General features: G+C 37.1%; 1 protein-coding gene across 1 annotated transcript in view; it reads right to left on the reverse strand.

The window, feature by feature from the left end:
• The window catches only part of GPM6A (glycoprotein M6A), a 367,742-nt gene that overhangs the window by 252,419 nt on the left and 99,271 nt on the right, over positions 1–16,052 (reverse strand). The gene's annotated exons all lie outside the window — the stretch shown is intronic.

Below are 16,052 nucleotides of genomic sequence, written 5' to 3' on the forward strand. Positions count from 1 at the left end.
TTCTTCTTAAACACACCCCTCTGAATAGGTAATATTCCTTCTTAATGTCTTATAAGACCAGGTGGGGATAAGTAACCTCATTAGTTTGATACCTTCAAATCTTTGTTCAGATCAGATTTGCATAATGTAGCTAAGTTTCCTAACCTTCCTAAGTAAAAACAGAAGTTCACTAAAGACTTTAAGTTTATTCAAAGAACGTATAGTCTAAGACACTCTGATATCTATCAACTCATCTCCTTGTAGGACATGAAGATGCTAAACCTTGATAAGCAAAAGCAATATAAATTTATTAACAAAATGATATAAAATATAATGATCAACATTTGAGAGAGCTTGACACCTTGCATTATATCTCTGAGGTCATATCTGTTAAAATAGATTGGTGAAAAGTCCAATCCTAAAAAAAAAAAAAAAAAAAAAAAAAAAAACACACACACAAATTAAAAATAAATTAATCTCTTATTTCAGAGGCCCCTTAACTCCTACTTCTGAGAATACTGTTGTCTCAGTGTGGCTGATAATTTCACAAGTGCCTTATCTACCTTCTTTGTTGATCTTAAAACTGAGATGGTAGATATAATTAGAAAACAGAAGATAAGATAGCAGACTGTCTTCATCTTAGAATTACATTTTTTTTAAGTTCTTTGAAGATACTTTTTCTCAGAACAGAAAAAAAAAAAAAAAAAGAAAAAGTGATAGACCAAATTAAATGTTGTCAGTGACTACTGAGTCCAAGTGGGAAATCATTTATATCTAATCTATACCAAGATACTGCTGTATATTGCAAAAAAGCAGGGAAGAGGTGCTAGAAGAACCATTGCTCTGCCTTAGATCAAAAGATAGAGTCACAAAATATAAAAGGCTAACTCTGTCTGATAGATTGACTCTCCTCTGAGGAAATAGCTGTTCCATTCTGCCCACAGTTGCTTTTCATGAAAAGAAAGAGATTTCCATGAAACTGCAAAAATAGTGTGTTCCATAGTTAATATTGTCTTCTAGTTAATAATGAGACTACGTTTTCTACCTTTCCACTTTCATCATTTCTAATTCAGAGTAATTGGCACAAAAACTGGAATACAATGATTTTAATGTTAGCAGCATATATTTTTAATAGTAAAGCAACAGAAACCACTCAAATGTCCATCAAACAGGGAGTGGTTAAATCATTTTAGCTAATTAATTCTAAGGACACTCCAGTATCATTTAGGAGGGAAATCCATACACAAAATATTACATAAAGGGTACATGATCCCCTTTTCTTCTACAAGGGTCTTTGAAGTTCAAAGAGAGATTGCATCACATTTAAAGTCATGCATTCACTAAGTGGCGGGTCCAAGTTTTAATCCCATTCTCTGTTTCCAAAAGTCAAAACACACTGCTTCCCAAATCAGTATACAATATTGATAAGATGCGTTATAACTGATGTCTTGCAATCCATTTCACTGTATAACTTTGTGCTTTAAGGAACCTAGAATGCTACAGAGTGAGAAACCATCGATCAGTGAACTTTAAAGCAAACTCAAATACTTAGAGGCAAAACAAAATCTTTGATCTTTAAAACAGAATCACCTTATGATTCAGTATGCCAATGAATGACTTGAGATATTATCAGTGTAGCCAACTCTCTTTTAAATATGTGATCCATTTTCCTCTCTTTGGTAAGTTTCCATAAGGGCTGGAATAAACCAAATGACTCCATTTGGTCGCTGTAAAGAATACATGATTTTAAATCCTATTTATGTTTTCTCAGAATAAATTTAGGTTAATTTCAATTAAAGTAATACTGATATAAACAATGCATTCTATCTTTTAAAAAAATGGTGAATTAATTAACTTTTCTCGTTGCCAATTGGAAAAAACTAAGAACTTGGAAGGTAACTAACATTTCAAAAGTATTACATGTTCTTTGTAGAAGATTTTGAAAACACAGATGAGAAAAAATAATATCTACAGGTATGTATATCACCAAGAGATATGTAGTTACTAATAAATTTAAATAGATGACATATTATGAACAAGTTAAAATTCCAGCTATTAATATAGTAACAGTAGGATATTGGTACAGTCTCAATTGTACAAGATACAATTATTCGACGTCACAAGTACTTAATAAGATAGAAATTAGTTGAAAACGAATATTTATTTGGTTTGCAATATTTTCTAAATTCTGAATTAAGTATATTGTATATGATATGTCGGTATAATAGTGGTTTTTAAAATAATTACTTCAAGTTATAATAACAGCTTTTTTAGTAACTCTTCATAATCATACCTCGGCATAAACTGTTACCCTGAAATCATTGATCTACTTTGCTGTTTGTTTTATTATGTTTTCCATTACATTGTCTTTTATTAATCCTGAATCTCTCCATTTGTGGCCTTTTCCTATGACCTTTGCTAAGCAAAGTTGCTGTTAACATCTAGTTGTTAAAATATGATTTGCAATAGCTTTACAAATAAAAAAGCGTGAACTATGTATTGTTACTTTTGCAATGGCTATAAATGTGAGTCAGCAAATTCAGATATGCATTTAGTGTTACTTTTATTTATTTCCTTAAAAGAAACTTAGTTCTGGCTTCTAGTTTCCATCCTAGAAGAAGTTTCCATCTAGTTTCCATTGCAAGAGTGAGAGAAAATAAGACTTTATCTTTTGGGGAAGCTTTACATTGAAGGATGATGAAGACACAGGAGCTTTCAGGGAACCCAAAGTAGTTGGTAAGATCCCACATCAGTCTGCTCTGGAGACCACTGACACTTAATATTCTAATCTACATGGGTCCTCAGGCCACAAAGGTCTGTGGTCTCTGTGGCAAACTTTCTGGAGTCACAGGTGCCTAGCATCCTGCCTCCCTGAGTGCACCAGAAAATTATCCCCTGAGATCATTCAACCTGGCTGGGGAAGTGCCTGGGAATGTGATGTGAGTTCAGCTACTCCTGAGATACAGAGACCTCTGCTCCCTTTAAAGACTTAAGGCTTCATCTAACTCCTCAAAAGCCTTGTACCTTCAACTTTTGTCTTCATTCTACCCCAGTTATGGACCCAGCACTATTTCTTTTGTTGTTTTTGTTGTTCTGTGTCAGTTTGCTGAGAATGATGGTTTCCAAGTTCTTTAAAAAGTTTAAGAAAATTCCTGGCCAGATGTGGTAGCTGACGTTTATAATCCCAGCCCTTTGGGAGGCTGAGGCGGGTGGTTCATGAGGTCAGGAGTTCGAGACTATCCTGCCAGCATGGTGAAACCCTGTCTCTACTGAAAATATAAAAATTAGCTGGGCGTTCTGGCACACGTCTGTAACTCCAGCTACTCGGGAGGCTGAGGCAGGAGAACTGCTTGGACCCAGGAGGCAGAGGATGCAGTGAGCTGAGATCATGCCACTGCATTCCAGCCTGGCAACAGAGTGATACTCCGTCTAAAAAATAAAAATAAAAATAAAAAATAATAACCGGGCATGTTGGTGTACGCCTGCAGTCCCAGCAACTCGGGAGGCTGAGGCAGGAGAGGAAGAGGTTGCAGTGAGCTGAGATCCTGCCACTGCACTCCAGTCTCGGTTAAAGAGTGGGACTCTCTCTCCAAAAAAAAAAGAGTTTAAGAAAATTCAAAAAGCCTTTAACTCCAAAAGCTTTCTGCTTCTGTTTTCTGCCTTGTGAAAATCTCCCCATTAGATAGGCACCAAGGGCCCTGTCTATCTTGTTGTGGTGGGGGCAGGAAGCAGGGGAGAAATAAATAAAACAATATCTTGGTAAAGCAACTTGCCATCACATTTGTTATTCGAGGCCATATTCTCTATTAGTCAATGACAAGAGGGTGGTGTTTGACAGGACTTTTGGTTCATTTGTTTGTTTCAAATCACCCAGAAATCCTCTTCTTTGAGGTGGAATCTTTCATTTGAATAGCGTATCAGGGAAAATGATTATATTCACTGAAAATGTTTAATTCAAGATGATTAACTCAAGCACTTAACAATCTCGCTAGCCTCATCAATCAGCCGGGGCCCAACATGGAAAACAAAAAGCACTCTAAGTATTTAAATCAAAAAAGTTAATGCAGGGAATAGGATGAATAGGGGACAGAAGAGCTGAGGAGCCACACAGACGTCGGGGAGACATCCTTGGGAATAGTAAGTAGGAAGCTTGTGTCCAGCCTGGGCTGGGGGAGGAGGTGATGTTTGTAGTGTCCAGGGTCAGTGCAAGTGGCTGAATCCTGGATGGGCTTACATTGGAAACTAGAGCCTCAGAGGAGCTGCTTTTGAAAGGTGCGGCTGAAGTCAGAAAACAAGTACCATAAATACCCTGGCTTCTCCTTACTTCCCACTCTCCAACCTTACTCCAGTGCCTCCCATTGATGGAATTCAGCTGAAAGGAAGCCAGCTGGCAGGAAAGCCTGCGAAATGTGGCCCGAAGAGGTCAGGACTCTTAAATATCGAGCAGCAGAGAGGTGAGAAATGGATCTTCCTGTACGCAGTCCAGAGACCAGCGTGTCTAAGAATTCTCAAAACAACATAGGACAGGATTATACTCATCTGCTGCACAATGTTTATATTACCACTGGATTCTCTTAGTGAGTTTATTTCTTGCCTAAACTGTAAAAATATTACAGACCCATTCTTTGGAATATAAGGTATTTAAAATTAGGGAGCCATGCACTTAAGAACTTGAGTGAGAAGAGTTTGGTACCAGACTCTCCATTTATTTTTATTCCAAAATATCTTCCAGAATTAAAAAAATATACATCTAGAAATGCAATGTTAATTGGGTCAATTGAACTACTTTGGTTAAAAAATAAAATCGGCCTAGATTTCAGAACCGAAGAATCAGGTTCTCTGTACAAGCTAGTGATTCTAAAAATTGACTTTACTTAAATTAGAATCCCTCTTCTCTTGGCTACATTAATGATACCTGTTATATTTTACTGAAATTGGCAAGCAACACAACACTAAGTCTCTCTTCTCAGTTTCAAACTGTGAATCATGAGAGACAGGCAAGATAACAGCATCTTAAATCAGAACCATACCATGGTAGTTTGATATTATAAGCTAATTTTGATAAATAAAGGCTATCACTCTGAGTAGAAACATTTTAGCTGCCTTAATCATTTACCCCTTAAACCAATGGAGCTAGTTTCTCCATACCAATCCCGTCTTCTTTCATCTGTCACATAAGGTTTAAAATGATCTATATAAAAGGTAAGTTGGATTATGCCATTCCTCTGCCTATATCAGTTCAGTGGTTCATCATTGACTTGATAAAACTCCAATTTTCCATACATAATTACAAGTTCCCTAAGACCTGACACCCAACTATCTCTGATCTACTTCTGTTTCTGACCTTGAATCTCTATGAAATTCCAAGCTGCTTCTTGCTTACTGTATTCACTGGGTCTCAGCGATTCTCTTTGTTTATGGTACATCTTTTGTAGAAACATTTGTCCAATTTCCCTCTTCCGGTTGATACCCATGTAGATTCATTCAGCTCCAGTAAGGGATTCTAATGCCCAAGAATGACCTTGCAAACACAGGCCCTTGGGGAACACGTTCATCACTATAATGCTTGCACTGTCGTGTCACTATCTGTTTCTATTTTTACCTCTCAAACATTCTGAGAACCCCTTGGGAATAGGATTCATACCTTGTTCTTCCTTGGTAAAACTACCAATTATGTGAGACACACAATGGCCCTCCATAAATACGTGTTAAATGAATGACTGAATACTAAATACTACCAAGATATTCCAAACTAAATTCTTCAACTTCTTTTATTCTCTCCCTTCTGACATTAATTATACAAAAAATCATCAAAGTTATCCTTCAGAATAAGTAAATAAGATCATGTCATTTCTCTGCAGTAACATTGCTGGTGCTCCCGGTAAACCTGTAGGTCACAAGGATTTGATTATTCATTCTTCACCACATATCTGTTGAAGCCCTAAGAGTTTGCCAGATATCATTCTCAGTACTAGAGTTTAATGAATAAACAGACAAGTTTTCATGCTCATGGAACTAACTTTCCTTGCTGTTTCACACCTTTTTTTTTTTCTTACATACTGTATTGTCTCTTTTGTTAGGCAAACCCTTAGTCACTTTTCAGTGACACATCCTTCTACACTTAAAGCCAAAGTATTTGCTTCTTCCTCTCTCTTCTATTGCACAGAATTCATGTTTTTATTAAACAACTTAAAACTGTATTATGTAATTTTGTATTTATTTGCTTTTCCTATAATATTCGACTAGTCCTGTTAAGGCAGAAATAAGGAACTTGCATCAGGACAATATAAAATAGTCCTACGATTCAATTTTTTTAATTTAAAAAGGGTTTGAAGAGGTACTTCACAAAGAAAGACATATCAATAGACAATAAATACATGATAAGTGCTAAGCATTATTAGGAACCAGAGAAATGCAAATAAAATCGTTTAAAAATAAGAGAGTGGAGGAACCACAGCAGCTAACTTCAAATCATACTACAGAGCCATAATATACAAAACAGCATGATACTGGCATAAAAACAAGTACACAGACCAATGAAACAGAGAAAAGAACCCAGAAATAAATCTATAGATCTACAGTGAACTCATTTTAGACAAAATTGCCAAGAACATACACGTGGGAAAGATAGAGTCTCTTTAATAAATGGTGCTGGGAAAACTGGATATGCATATGCAGAAGAATAAAACTACAATCCTGTCTCTCGTCATATGTAACAATCAAATCAAAATAAAGACTTAAGTCTAAAACCTCTGCCTATGAATCTATTACAAAAAAACAATTGGGGAGAATCTGCAGGTCTCTTGGGCAATACCCGGAAGCACAGGCAAACAAAGCAAAAATGGACAAATGGGATCACCTCAAGCTAAAAAGCTTTTGCACAGCAAAAGATCTAATCAACAAAGAGAAAACCCACAGAATGGGAGAAAATATTTGCAAACTACTCATCTGACACAGGGTTAATAATCAGAATAAGGCCAAGTACTGTGGCTAGCACCTGTGATTTCAGCATGTTGGGAGGCTGAGGCGGGGGGATTATCTGAGGTCAGGAGCTCCAGGTCAGCCTGGTCAACATGATGAAACCCCCCGTCTCTATTAAAAATACAAAAAAATTAGCTGAGCATGGTGGTCGGTGCCTGTAATCCCAGTTACTTGGGAGGCTGAGTCAGGAGAATGACGTGAAGCCAGGAGGTGGAGGTTGCGGTGAGCCAAGATTGCAGCACTGTACTCCAGCCTGGGGAACAAGAATGAGACTCCAAAACAACAAACAAACAAACAAAAAAGAAACAGCACATTTAGGAAGCTCAAACAACTCTATGGGAGAAAATCTAATAATGTAGTCAAAAAATGGATAAAAGATATGAATAAATGCATCTCAAAAGAAGACATACAAATGGCAAAAAAAAAAAAAAGAAAAAATGCTCAACATCACTGATCATCAGAGAAATGCAAATCAAAACTACAATGAGATATCATCTTCCCCCAGTTAAAATGGCTTTTATCCAAAAGACAGGTAGGAACAAATGCTGTCAAGGATGTGGAGAAAAGGGAACCCTTGTACACTGTTGTTGGTAGTATAAATTAATACAGCCACTGTGGAGAACAGTTCGGAGCTTCCTCAAAAATATAAAAATAGAACTACTATATGATCCAATAATCCCACTGTTTGGTATGTACCCAAAAGAAAGGAAATCAGTACATCTAAGAAATAGCTGCACTCCTGTGTTTCTTGCAGAACTGTTTACAGTAGCTAAGATTTCGTCCATGAACAGATGAATGGATAAAGAAAATGCAGTATAGATACACAATGGAGTACTATTCAGCCATGAAAAGGAATGAGATCCAGTCATTTGTAACAGCATGGATAGAGCTGGAGATCACTACATAAAGTGAAATAAGTCAGGCACAGAAATACAAATATCACATGTTCTTACTTATTTGTGGGATCAAAAAATCAAAATAATTGAAGTCATGGACACAGAGAGTAGAGAATGGTTACCAGAGGCTGGGGAGGATAGTGGAGGCTGGGCGTGAAGTGGGAGGGCAGCAGAGGTGGGGATGGCTAAAGTGTACAAAAAAGTTAGAATAAATAGGACCTATTATTTGATAGCACCACAGAGTAACTATGGTCAATAATAATTTCATTGCATATTTTAAAATAAGAATGTAAATAAATTGTTTGTAACTCAGATGATAGATGCTTGAAGGGATGGATACCCAATTCTCTATGACATGCTTTTTCATATTGTCTGCCTGTATCAAAATATCTCATGTACCCCATAAACATGTACACCTACCATGTACTCAGAAATATTAAAAATAAAAATATTAAGAATAAAATGAGCCAGGCGCGGTGGCTCAAGTCTGTAATCCCAGCACTTTGGGAGTCCGAGGAGGGTGGATCACGAGGTCGAGAAATCGAGACCATCCTGGTCAACATGGTGAAACCCCGTCTCTACTAAAAATACAAAAAACTAGCTGGGCATGGTGGCGCGTGCCTGTAATCCCAGCTACTCAGGAGGCTGAGGCAGGAGAATTGCCTGAGCCCAGGAGGCGGAGGTTGCGGTGAGCCGAGATCGCGCCATTGCACTCCAGCCTGGGTAACAAGAGTGAAACTCCGTCTCATTAAAAAAAAAAAAAAAAAAAAAAAAAAAAAAGAGAGAATAAAATGAGAGAGGTTTACAACGTTAAAGTAGCTACCATTAAAAAGAATAATAACACAAAATGTTAGCTAGGATACAGAATGATCAGAACTCTTGTATATTTTTTGGTGGGAATGTAAATTCATAACTATTTTAGAAAAAGCTTTATAATTTTCTTCTTTCTTTTCTTTTCTTTCTTTCTCCTTCCCTCCATCCCTTCTTCCCTCCCTCCCTTCCTTCCTTTCTTCCTTTTTTTCCTTCTTTCCTTCTTTCTTTTTTCTTTTCTTTCCCTCCCTCCCTCCCTCCCTGCTTCCTTTCCTTTCTTCCGTCCTTCCTTCCTTCCTTTCCTTCTTTCCTTTTTCTTTTTTTTTTCCCTTTCTTTTCTTTTTTTTTGACATAGTCTCACTCTGTCACCCAGACTGGAGTGCAGTGGTACAATCTCAGCTTACTGCAATCTCTACCTCCCAGGTTCAAGAAATTCTCCTGCCTCAGCCTCCTGAGTAGCTGGGATTGCAGGCGCCCACCACCACGCCCAGCTAATTTTTGTATTTTTTATTAGAGATAAGATTTCACCATGTTGGCCAGGCTGGTCTTGAACTCCTGACCTCAGGTGATTCGCCTGCCTTGGCCTCCCAGAGTGCTGGAATTACAGGCGTGAGCCACTGTGCCCAGCCTATAATTTTATTAAAAAGCTAAATTAACCAGTAAAATATTCCTTAACCTAATAACTCCACTTTTCAATTTTTATCCAACAGAAATGAAAATGAATGGCAACAAAAAGATGTGGACAAGAATGTGTGTGGCTCCTTTGTAGTAATCCAAAACTTGAAACAATCCAAAAAAGCATCAGCGGAAGGATGGTTAAAAATGTGAAGTATTCTCATGCAAGATGCTACCCTGGAAAAAAAAGAACGAATTACTGATATGAGGAACAGCCTGGATGCCTTTCATAATCATTACACTGAATGAAAAAAGCTGAACAATAAGATTACGTAGTTGTGATATGGGAGCTAAAAAGAAATTACTTAAGTTTAGTGAGGGTAAATGATTCCTTGGTAAGGTTTCCCTTTTAATAAAAAGCAGCCCCCAAATCATTTATTTCCGAACAAAAAGCAGCCTAAAAAATTGAGCTGCAGACATAGATAAGCAAGCTGGAAGCTTGCATGGATGAATGCCAACAGCTGTGCCAACAGGAAAAGGCTACCTGGGGCCAGACATGTTCACCATGGAGGCTCCATCTCCCCTTTCTTTGTCACCACGTGTATAGTCAGGACAGGCAACATGGCATCCGCCAGGCAGAGAACAATCTGCAAAATAAAAGATTTGGGTGGGAGTGACCAGATTCTTGCACACTATGCAAATGGCACAGCTGATCCGACCAATCGTGTGTGCCCTGTGTCAATCAGACGCCACTTCCTCACACTCATCTATAAAACCCTGTGCATCTCAACACGAAACCAGTGGGAGCCCTGGCTCTGCAGCAGAGACAGCTCTTCTCTTTCTTTCACCTATTAAACTTCTATTCTTAACATCACGCTGATGTGTCCGCGTCCTAGTTTTCCGTGGCTGTGGGACAACGGAAGTCAGCTATTACCCCAGATGAACAACGCCACTTCAGTTATGATTCCATTTTTATAAAGATCTAATAACAGCTGATCTATGATAAATATAGAAGTAAAAATATCTAAAAAAAAAATATGTGCATGTTTTCTAGAGATAGCTGAGAAGCAACAATAGGCTAATAATAGTAAGCACATCTATAACCCAGGTCGTGGATTCTGAATATTAATCTTCACTAAAAGAAACCAAGGCTCCTTAGAGAAATGATTGATTCTTGGGCTGATGAAGGGAAATAGTGATGAGCTGGAATCTCTTTTTGCAAATGAAAGTGACCAAAGTTTTCAAATAATGATGGAATCCTATCCAAAAGACCCAGGAGGTTCTCATGGTCAAGCTCATGACATTTGATCATCAAAAGAAATAACTATAATAGATTGCAATTAATTGAATAAAATAAGAATCAATGGGTACATTAAAAGACAAACAGAGAAAGTCTCCCTTAAAGGAGAATGCACACTGGTAAATATAGAGGAAGTGATGAAGTTAGAAAACTTCATCAATGAAGCTAAAGCTTATTAGGTAAATATTTGATGAGAAACAAAATTTATATATAATCTCAAAGTGTTTCCCCACAAATTACTTATTAATTACAAAGGAAAAAAATAACTTCATACTGGAGAAATTTTATTCAACCAATCAATGTTAACAAGTACAATTTTAGGACAAACACAGGGACATGCCTCCTGATGTGATACACTGGGAATAACACTGTGTTCCTGTAGTATTCCTGTAGAAAAAGCAAAACCTGAATTTAATCTTGAGGAATCAGCAAACAAACCCAAACTGAGGAACATTCCTAAAGTAAGTGCCCTATAATTTTTTTTTTTTTAATCTCGAGGTTAAAAATAAAGGTTGAGAAACTTTTTCACATGGAAGTAATCTCGAGAACCATGATAACAAGTCTAGTGGAAGGTCCTGGAGTAGGTGAGGAACCAAGGAAAAAATTTGGATAGCCAGCCAAAGTGAATACGGACCATGGATAACACGTTATATGGTGTCAATACATGCCAAAATGGGATCATTGTACTGTGGTTATGTCAGAGAATGTCCTTCTGGGGAAATACATGTGAAGAGACTATTTTTCTCAAAGTAATAACAAAACAGAACTTGAGATTTCTACTATATTCTCTATGGATAGAGTAAAAGAAGTAGAGAAGTTAGAGAGTAGCACACTATTTTTTTTCCATGTTTCCAAGACATTCAAAAATATAAGTAATGGGAAGATAGCCACATTGAGAGTAACCTCTAACATAATTCTTAATAAAAATTCTTTAATTATCCATGAAAGACATTATTTACAACCTACATTTTTTTTATTCTGCCTAAATTAGCAAATGTGTTTTCAGTTCATGACAGGCAACTGATATCATTAAAATTTTAAAGAAGACAAAGAAAAGTCAAACTTCATTTAAAATATCTGCTTTCAGTAAAGTCTCAAGCTTTCTTAGACTTGAGCTAACATAAAATACGACTCCCAGCAATATTTTATATACACAGGTATACATGTCTACATACATATGTATACATATACACATACTTATATACCCATATACAAGTTCATAAACACATATAAAATGTACACATTTACAGTAGACATTCTATTTTTTAAGATTTTTCTAAAGAAATAAGACCTCCAGAACAGTCAATTGTAGATTACCATCGCTTGACATTTAACACTGGTGACCCTCAAAGGATGAACATTTGAAGACTTTTTGGTTTATTATATTTGAGCATGAAGGTATAGTATCTTGAAAAAGATAATGCCCTCTCCTGACGTCGAAACTTCTACAATTTATGGGAAAAAAAATACATTATCTGCATAATTCCTAAGTGCTTTTGTCTAGTCCTGTGCTTAGTGCTGGTTGTGATTAATTATTTCCTGAATTACTCATTTAAGATACATCAAAAGTAACCGAAGAAGTTCTTTTCAGCATCCTCAGAAGGTATATCAATTTTAAAATTTGACATTTCTTAGTTCACTTCACTAAAAACGATGGATATTGTAAGAAAGGGAAATTTTTCCCTCTACCCTCAAGTTCAGTGGCTGCTGCCCTGCACGTTAAGCCTACAAAAGGGAGATTAACAAGAAAAATCATTTATCACATATGCATATGAAGTCTGCCATAGAAAAAAAGTGAAAACCCCAAACAGTAAAACCCAGGGCTACATACCATTTTAACAAAACTGAGTGGAAGTGACAAGATGAAGGCAAAGAGGATTAGGCTTTTAAGGGTGGTTAATTGTGGGAAAGTAAATACACAGGAGAAACTAATGAAATGTTGTTTAGTAAGATTTGTTATTCAGGTTCCTCTCAAGTGCTGTCTCTGGGCTGAGCCTAGATCAAGCTTGTCCAACCCACAGCCCGTGGGCTACATGTGGCCCAGAGTGGCTTTGAATGTAATCCAACACCAATTTGTGAGCTTTTAAAAAAAATTCTGAGTTTTTTGTGATTTTTTTTTTTTTTTTTTTTTTGCTCTTCAGCTATCATTAGTGTTAATGCTAGTGTATTTTACGTGTGGTCCAAGACAATTCTTCTTCCACTGTGGCCCAGGGAAGCCAAAAGATTGGACACCCCTGGAGATCATCGCTAGTGATTACAAACCATTCTCCCCTTCCTGGCACAGGAGAAGGGAGAAGGTGGGGCATCTTCGCAAAGGGAGATTTATGACCCGACTTTAGGCAAATAGAGGAGAGTAGGAGTCTTTTCAATGCTTACTGTTTCTCAGTTGCCTTCAGCTCGAAATAATCCTCATGCCAAAATGGTATATTTTGGGTGGCATACTCTGGTCCCTTTCAGTATGTATTTGCTAATATTAAGGAATCATCTAAAAATACTGGTCTTCATATTGTCTAAGAATGCTAATCTTGGAAAACCATCAATGTTCATGCTTTCCTTTAATTGTGAAAATGCAATGCCTTTTGTCCTTTCATCATTAAGAAAGAGAGCACTTTAGCAGACTTTTACTAAATATCAGCACTTAGTTTCTTTCTCAATTAGATGGAAACAGCTGGTGTGGACCGCATTTCCCTGTATCTTTGCTTACCAAGAGCATTTGGGAAGTCAAAAGAATAACATTGCAGCAGGGACTTCTCTCAGTAATGAAAATTGCAGAATGGTTTCAATAACAGTAAACATTTAAGGCCCATTAAGTCATCTTTCTCATTGTGCTTAACACCATCAAATTCAATGAGTGAATCAATGGCCACAGCTGGATGCAAGAAGCATTGAAATTCAAAAACGATGTCACTGCATCAGTGACAACAAGCCTCAGAAGTAGTGGGCGAAAGATTCAAATTCATCACTGAATTTTGATTGTAGCTCAGCATCAGATTAGAAGATGACTTGATGTCTCACAATGATTCATTAAACCTAAGATTCATGATGTCGGGGGGAGGGAAAAGCAGCACAAACATTCTTGAATGTTTAGCAGTGAGCATTTAAGGAGAAATTTATAATTTGGTTTTGGCGTTTTTTCAGTTGAGATAACACAAACCACAGGATCTTTTCATTTTATCAGACAAATAGATAAAAAACCAATTTTAGAAAACAAGCCTTCAAACTCCAGTGCTCTTATTTTTCCCTCCTCATTATTTTTTATAGACCGTAACCATGGTGATATTCAGAAACACAGCTCTGTTTCTTGCATAGCTTCCAAGCTTGCATATCTGCATGTCACCACCTCCGCTCTACAGCAGCCACACTTAGACTCCTTTAAAATCCAGTTTTACCTTTCTTTATTTCATCTCCTTGTAATTCTAATGAGTCCCATTTGATACTGCTGGCTTGGGGACACCATCAAGCACATCTTTTCCTTCTCAGAGCCACGGGTACAGATGCCGCAATTGACTTGGATGGAATTCTACCCTGATGAGAACTCAAATTAAGTTGGGAAATCTCAGCTGCAGATGTGAAGAACATTATCACCCATTGAAATAGATGAAAGTGAGAAGCATTTATGACATCATCGAAAGGATTTTGTCTTTCAGATTCTGTTAATATGTAAAATTACCTTTAGAGTCACAGCAGACCAGCCATCTGCCACAAGGACAAATGACCTGTGGCCATTCCAGTTAAATAGACAGCACTTCTCCTTAAACCTCGTAAGTATAATTTACCCCTTAGCCATTGCAGCTGACAGGCTCAGTGGGTGCCGCAAGAATAATCTGACTTCTCTGGTGTGCCATGGTAGCTTCCTGCTGCCATATTACCTCTTTCTGGTCTGTCTTACACCTGTGGCCTCGGAACACTGATTTTTCTCTCCTACATGTCATTCTTCCACCTCCAATCAGATTCACATACACGTGCATACACCCAAGAGGACTACTTGTTCCCACTAGAATCCTCTAATTTTATTTGTGCTCTTTTCCAATCCCAACTAAATCCATTTTATCCCTAGGCTCTCCTTGTCTCTCATTAAAAACTAAAACCCTCAGATCAAAAATTAAATATGAGGTAAAAAAATCTCGATATATTGTAGTAAAATTTCAGAACTTTCTGATAAAGAAAAACCTCAGAATAAGTCATAAAGGAAAGACTGTCTACAAAAACAAGACAGTTCAGCTAAGAGCTGACTTATCCTCAGCAAATATAGCCACTGGTTGGTAAAGTGCTATCATCAAAACATTTTGAAAAAATAACTGAATGCTATACATATCATTCGAAGGCACAGGCGAAATAAAGACATTTTAATGTGAAAAAAAATGCACATCTGTTTGAAGTAGCAGAACCTTCTAGACACAGTTCAAATGAACATGCATCCACATCTATGTCCTCTGATGTTCCATGAATCTTAAGTCTCTTCGATAGTTATGCTCAGTCAGTCCCATCCTCAGCATCAAAAATCAAAACTGTTGATAGGAGTTCAGGACATGCTACCCCAAAATATGACACCGTGACATTTGAGAAAACAGCAGAAGCAGGAAAGTCACTCTGATCTTCTCTTGCCCTTCTCTCGTGAGACAGGTCATACAGCCCTCGTGTGAGAAAAGGAATATCTTCTTATCTGAAGGCACAGGGGCACAGAGAGAAAACAACCAACAGGGCTTGCTATGCTCCTTCTAGTTTATTACTATTCGATCATAGTTTATATCCAATCTTTATGACTACTTATTTCTTCATCAAACCTAGCACAAAAGAGAAATGTATTTATCCATTTCTTTTGGTCTTAATTTACTTACGAAGGCTCCCATACCACACAAAAGGTATATTAAATAAGTTTGTATGCTTTATCCTTCGTAATCTGTCTTTTTTAAATAAGGGCCTCAGCCATAAACCTACAATGGGTGAGGAAAATATATTCTTCATCTTCTACACTGTTGAGTAGTAAAAGTTTTTTAAGGTCAACAGAAAGTAGGGAAGAAGTGAATGTAAAGACTGAATGTGAGCAGAGAAGAACAGTAAATATAGAAAAAGGAATATATTAAGTAAATAAATATTTGGCCATAGTTATCATGTTAATAATACCATATTACTATGTCATTTATGAACACATGTGTCAAGACTCCATTTGTCTAGTGATAATCTTTTTAATGCAATCTATTTTAAACAAACTAGAGAATCTAAATAATTTGTCCACAGCAGATGCCCTATTACCATTCATACACAAATAGAAACACACTAATGACATCCTGCCTATGAATGGGGCAGCCTACTTCTAACTTATCTGACCTTGAACATGCTTAGATTCTTTAGATCTCTGTGTCTTCTGTATCCTCGTCTGCAAAGTGAAATTGATTCGATGACTGCCAGTACTCTACCAGTCTCTCAAGGCTAGTGTTACTGAATCCCCAATCTTTAATTGGAACATACAA

The sequence above is a fragment of the Saimiri boliviensis genome, chromosome 3, assembly GCF_048565385.1.
Source record: "Saimiri boliviensis isolate mSaiBol1 chromosome 3, mSaiBol1.pri, whole genome shotgun sequence".
NCBI classification, from domain to species: Eukaryota; Metazoa; Chordata; class Mammalia; order Primates; family Cebidae; genus Saimiri; species Saimiri boliviensis.